The sequence below is a fragment of the Ctenopharyngodon idella genome, chromosome 3 (genome assembly GCF_019924925.1).
Source record: "Ctenopharyngodon idella isolate HZGC_01 chromosome 3, HZGC01, whole genome shotgun sequence".
In the NCBI taxonomy this organism is placed as follows: Eukaryota; Metazoa; Chordata; class Actinopteri; order Cypriniformes; family Xenocyprididae; genus Ctenopharyngodon; species Ctenopharyngodon idella.
Window position 1 is genome coordinate 53,073,801 of NC_067222.1, and position 6,303 is coordinate 53,080,103.

The 6,303-nt window shown below is 37.9% G+C and overlaps 1 long non-coding RNA gene across 2 annotated transcripts; it reads left to right on the forward strand.

Moving 5' to 3' along the window:
- The first annotated feature begins 703 nt into the window (after window positions 1-703).
- LOC127508976 (uncharacterized) lies at window positions 704-5,641 on the forward strand. Of its 2 annotated transcripts, XR_007929056.1 has the most exons (5): window positions 704-4,719; window positions 4,836-4,887; window positions 4,963-5,037; window positions 5,112-5,179; window positions 5,363-5,641. It is a non-coding gene; the product is annotated as an uncharacterized LOC127508976 (long non-coding RNA). The 2 variants fall into 2 exon arrangements; XR_007929055.1 differs by having other exon boundaries at window positions 4,836-5,037.
- Window positions 5,642-6,303: the final 662 nt, after the last annotated feature.

Consider the following 6,303-nt stretch of genomic DNA (forward strand, 5'->3'; position numbering starts at 1 on the left):
TATATAGTATGTGGTGGTTTTCCCCATGGTATTTAACCCTTTGACGCTTACGATCACACCGGTGTGATTAGAACGTTCAGCGCATCATGTGATCAACTGCCAAATTCAAATGTGCGTGCGCGCTTTGGCTGGCGCTACACCAGAGACGGACGCGCGCAGCGCTTTTCATATATCACATATATGCAGTGTTTTCAACCAAATAATGTTTATTTTAGGTTTCAGACATTTAGAGTTTGTAAAATACACAATGATGTCTATAGATGTGGAAATAACAACCCTTTTCATTATAATTAGACGACACGTTTTATTCATATCAGATACAGATTATGTAAGTAACTTTAAAGCTTACGCTATTCTTCCCCAGTTCACCGACTCACTTACTTTCATGTATTTCAGGAGAAGTGGATGAATTCACATGTTGTAAATCCAGCAGATCCGATTCTCTATGCGGCGCAAACTAAAATGGCGGCGCCCATCGCACATGTAGTTCAATGAACGCAACTGTTATAAAGGTGTTTAAACAGCAAAACACATCCACTTGCTCATACAGGTGCTGGTCATATAATTAGAATATCATCAAAAAGTTAATTTTTTTATTATAAATTATTTTTAAAAATGAAACTTTCATATATTCTAGATTCCCTACATGTAAAATAAAACATTTCATAAGTTTTTTTTTTAATTTTGATGATTAGAGCGTACAGCTCATGAAAGTCCAAAATCCAGTATTTCAAAATATTAGAATATTTCCTAAGATCAATCAAAAAATGGATTTGCAAAACAGAAAAGTTCAAGTTCTTTAAAGTATGTTCTTTTGTGCACTCAATACTTGATCGGCAGGACATATTACAGCAAATGACTTGCTCCTAGCACAAATTACAGCATCAGTGAAGTGTGGCATGGAAGTGATCAGCCTGTGGCACTGCTGAGGCACTATTGAGCCTTCAGATCATCTGTATATTGTTGGATCGACTGTTTCTCATCTTTCTCTTGAAAATATCCCATAGATTCAGGTCAGGCATATTGGCTGGCCAATAAAGCACAGTAATATCATGGTCAGCAAACCACTTAGAAGTGGTTTTTGCACTGTGGGCAGGTGCTAAAGTCCTGCTGGAAAAGGAAATCAGCATCTCCATAAAGCTTGTCAGCAGATGGAAGCATAAAGTGCTCCAAAATCTCCTGGAAGATGGCTGCATTGACTTTGCACTTGATAAAACACAATGGACCAACACCAGCAGACATCACGGCCCCCCCAAATCATTATTGACTTCAGAAACTTCACACTAGACTTCAAGCAGCTTGGATTCTGTGCCTCTCCAGTCTTCCTTCAGACTCTGGGACCATGATTTCAACATGAAATGCAAAATTTACTTTTATCTGAAAAGAGGACTTTCGACCACTGTTCACTGTCCAGTTCTTTTTCTCCTTAGCCCAGGTAAGATGCTTCTGACGTTGTCTCTGGTTCAGAAGTGGCTTGGTAGTCCTTTTCCTGAAGATGTCTGAGTGTGGTGACTCTTGATGCGCTGACTCCGGCTTCATTCTACTCATTGTGAAGCTCTCCCAAGTGTTTGAATCGGCTTTACTTGACAGTATTCTCAAGCTTGCGGTCATCCCTGTTGCTTGTGCACCTTTGCCTACCCAATTTCTTCCTTCCAGTCAACTTTGCATTTAATATGCTTTGATATTTCACTCTGTAAACAGCCACCCCATTCAGTAATGACCTTCTGTGACTTACTCTCTTTGTGGAGGGTGTAAATGATTGTCTCCTGGACCATTGCCAAGTCAGCAGTCTTCCCCATTAGTGTGGTTTCAAAGAACAAAAGATACCCGGAATTTATACTGTAGGGATGGTCATTTAATGAAACTCAAATGTAAATATTCTAATATTTTGAGATACTGGATTTTGGACTTTCATTAGCTGTACGCTCTAATCAACTAATTAAAAAAAAAAAACTTTTGAAATGTTTTACTTTACATGTAGGGAATCTAGAATATATGAAAGTTTCATTTTTTAAAATAATTTACAATAAAAAAATGAACTTTTTCACGATATTCTAATTATATGACCAGCACCTGTATTTGGCAATCGGAATATCAGATATTTCATGCTATAGTTAACAAATTTGTGAATATTTTGAATAAAAAAGGAAAAATTTAATAAAAGCAGATCATCAGTCATACAGCGCTGTGGTGTGTTATGTGACAAGCAATGACGCGTCACCATGGAAACAATAAAGTGATACGTTCTAAATAACGGTTGCCTTAAAAAACTCACGCTGGGGGGTCAGACAGAATATTTTAAACTTACGTGCGAAAGGGTTAAAATGATACTGAATATTGATCATTTTCAAGGTATTTTATTGAAGTTAGAAATTCCAGTATCGTGACTCCTAATTCATGCACTTTGTCAATAAGGTGAAAGTGCTTTGTTTAAAGTAGCTATTTTCTACTTAGATCTATGATTTGATTGAATATTTTTTGATAATTTATTAAATATCGCTGGCTAAAAAGTAATTAGTAATTTTAGTACTTTGAGTAGTTTTTGAGAAGAGTAATTTGTACTTTTACTAGAGTACTGTTTTGACACCAGTACTCTTACTTGTAATTGAGTATTACTTCAGCAATGTAACAGTACTTGTACTTAAGTACAAATTTTCAGTACTCTTTCCACCACTGCCAATTTGTTTCCAAATTCTGGAAAGAATTTTGTTGGTTGCTAGGGGCGAATGTGAGCCTTTCTTCTGGGTTTCATCCCCAGAGCAACGGTCAAACTGAGAGGGCCAACCAAGACTTGGAACGGGTGTTGCAATGTTTGGTCTCTCAGAATCCGTCCTCCTGGTGCCAACAGCTCTCATGGATTGAGTATGCGCATAACTTGTTACCAGTATCGTCCACGGGCCTCTCTCCATTTGAAGGTAGCCTAGGTTACCAGCCACCTATTTTTAAGAACCTGGAATCCGAGGTCGCGGTCCCCTCCGCTCACGCTTTTGTCCAAAGGTGTCATCACACCTGGAGGAAGGCCAGATTGGCTCTCCTCCGGGTGCGAGAGCGCACTAAGGCTCAGGCCGATCGCCACCGGTCTGAGCCTCCCGAATACGTCATTGGTCAAAAAGTGTGGCTTCTACTCAGAACATTCCTCTCCGCACCGTTTGTAATAAGCTTGCTCCCAAATTTATTGGCCCATTCACTGTCACTAAGATCAGTCCTGTGGCAGTCCGCCTCAAAATTCCTCCGGTATACAGGAGAATTCATCCGGTGTTTCATGTATCCAAATTAAAACCTGTGTTTCGTTCACCCATTAATTTGCCTGCCCCGTACCATTTGGGAACCATTTGGTCCCCACAATGTAATATAAACCTGTACACACACACAAACACACAGACACACACACACACACACTTTGAACATAATGGTTATCATCTAAGAATTTTGAAAATTTACCAATTGCTTGTGAAAATTTTGCCAAAGCAATTGGAAAAAAAACAAAGACAAAAATCAATCAAACTCCAGGCAGAGGGTGAATTGACTGCATATTGTGTTAAAACAACATGAATTGTGTTAATGGTGTGGTCACAACAGACGGATGTTGAGCTAACTGTGTTTAGAGTTTTGAAAATGTGACTACAGATTGAACAAATGTATGTTAGCAATTGAAAAAAAGCTGTAATAAAATCGTAACTGCCTGCGCATCGTTCATTATCATTATATTATCATTGCCACAACCACCCGTGACAATATTGAGTTGAATACAGTTGTCAGTCAACACTGCTCATCACTTGCTTAGATGATTGACAGATGAAACTGACAGACACTTTGTCATAGTGAGCAGCAGTTATTTGAGCAGCTGCCTGATTTTTATATTGTACAAACTGTATATTCCCTCCCCTAACCCTACCCCTAAACCTAGAAAACTAACCTAAAAAACCCACAGAAAACTTTCTGCATTTTTACATTTTCAAAAAACATCACTTAGTATTAAATCACAATGATCACAACAGCATCTATGTGGATAAACTGTGGATCATTAATAAACACAGTAAAACAGATAAAAAACTGTGATTTCACACCATGTCACAATATCAGAATGTGCAGACTGTGAATCACTCACAAAGACAGTTGATCATCTGTTTGAATATAAAGAGGTTTAAATAAAATCAGAATTACTTCAGCTCAGCATTAAAGTCTCAGAAGTGACCAATGACACATCATAAGACCACACACAAACATAAAAACAACTAAAGAAAGATAAACACTCACCTCAGATCATTCTGTTTCCTCTGAACTGTTGTACAGCAGCTGTGGATTTTCTTTCACGTCTAGAATACCAGCAACTGTTTTCAGGACGAGACGTGAGAACGAAAAGAATGATGGTCTGACATGTTAACACAAGCACTCACTCTGACATGGTCTGTTACTCATAAAGATTCATTCTCAGGAAACTGCTTGTAGGATTATCCAGGTGACGTATGGGTTTGGCACTACAACTCCCATAAGTCTTTGGGGCAATTATAAGAATTGCGTCATTACGTCGTTGGCGTGCTATAAAAAGACGCACGGAAATATAGCACGTCCTCGTTTCATTCATTCATTGACTCTGGAAACAAGCGTGAGCTAGCCTCAAGTAACTTATGGTCTGTTTATAAAGAGACGTACAGAAACGTAGCTCGCCCTCGTTTCATTCATTCATTGACTGAGGAAATAAGCGTGAGCTTGCATCAGGTAATTTGGTCTTAATAGTTATTTTAATGTTTTAATTGAGGGCTGTTCCTGTTTTGAGCAATGAGACACTTACATTGCTTCATGCTGCTCATGCTTACAATTGTTTGTGTCTCTAGGTCACCTTTATGTGCGGGGCATAAGGCAGTCGTATATATTTGTTTTATAGAGGTAATGGGTTTATGTAAAGATAATAGTAGGTTAATTTGGGTGGGCAGAAAGTCATTTTATCTTGTTGCATTTCAGAAGCCCTTGTGTGTTGATGGTGATTGGCCTGGTGATGCAGTCTTCAGAGTGTTGAATGAGTTGAGAACAAATTAGGTAACAAGTATTATTTAGTTTTTATTTATTTATATGTTTGAAGGTGGTTGTTTTCATGAAAGTTTGTTTTGTAGGTTTCTTTTAAAGAAGAACCGTCTGGTTGATTTATTCTTCCCTTTTCTTAAATCCAGTTCATTTAAAGGTATTTGATTAGATTAAATAATTTGATTTATGCAAATGTGTATTTCAGTTATTAATAAAAGGTTTTTATTTTGTAGGATTAGCACAACTATTGTTACTATTTGTCTTTTTTGTTTTTTTAGTGAATTACCCTAATTTTCCTTTTGGATGTTGTGTATTCATATTATTGTATACTTCCTTTTAGTTTTTCATCATTTCCATGGCAGCTGCAGGATCTCCTCCAAGGGTGTGACTGGCACTGGTGAGGTGGTGGGCATTCTTTTGTGATTCCTGGTGATTTATTTATCCTTTTGAGTGCCGTGGATTTTGTGCTGTATTTGGAGTGTGCACTGCGAGTAGTGGCTCTATTTTTCTACACACGTATGGTTGTACCCTGTTGGAGCCCTGCGGTTCGTCATAAATTTGTTTTGTTTTTGTTCTTTTTCCTTGCTGAATAAAAGCTTGTACAAGCAATACATTTTCACTACAGTCTGTGGCCAGTTATTCACCCACTTGTGGTGGGTTTCATACTGTTCACTGTGAACCTTTTGTGACCGTTTCCTGTTTTACGTTATCTACACCAGCTGCAAGTGGCCTTTTGTGACGGCGCTTGGCAGACTGCCTTCGTTGCTTAGACTGGACTGTGGAAAAACTCCTTTAACTTGCACTTTTCGCCTCTGGGTCTTCTGCTTCTGACAGACAGAGCTCTAACTCAAACAACCCGGCAGCAACAAACAGGAAGGTATTACTGTGTCATTTATTTTAGGATACATGCTATTTAATTAAATTTTTATTAACACTTGATTCATTTTCATTGAATTTTATCTCAACTCCAAATTCTGTGTGTTGTCATTGGATTCTAACAGAAAATCCAAATATTTGATATATAATATATTCTTTCCCAAATAGGAATTACATTGTTCTCCACTCCTGTAGGAGGCAGTATGTCATAATGATGCAAACAAAGCACATATAAATTGAAATGTTAGAAGACTTAGCTGTTGTTTCACACATTCTAACCAAGATGGGTAGATACAAAAAAGGCCACAAATGTAAAAACAAATATTTATGGACAGATGCTGGTGGGAGGGATGCTATTATAAAAGCATTCATTGCTCATATTAGTAAAACAGAGAAAATCACTCA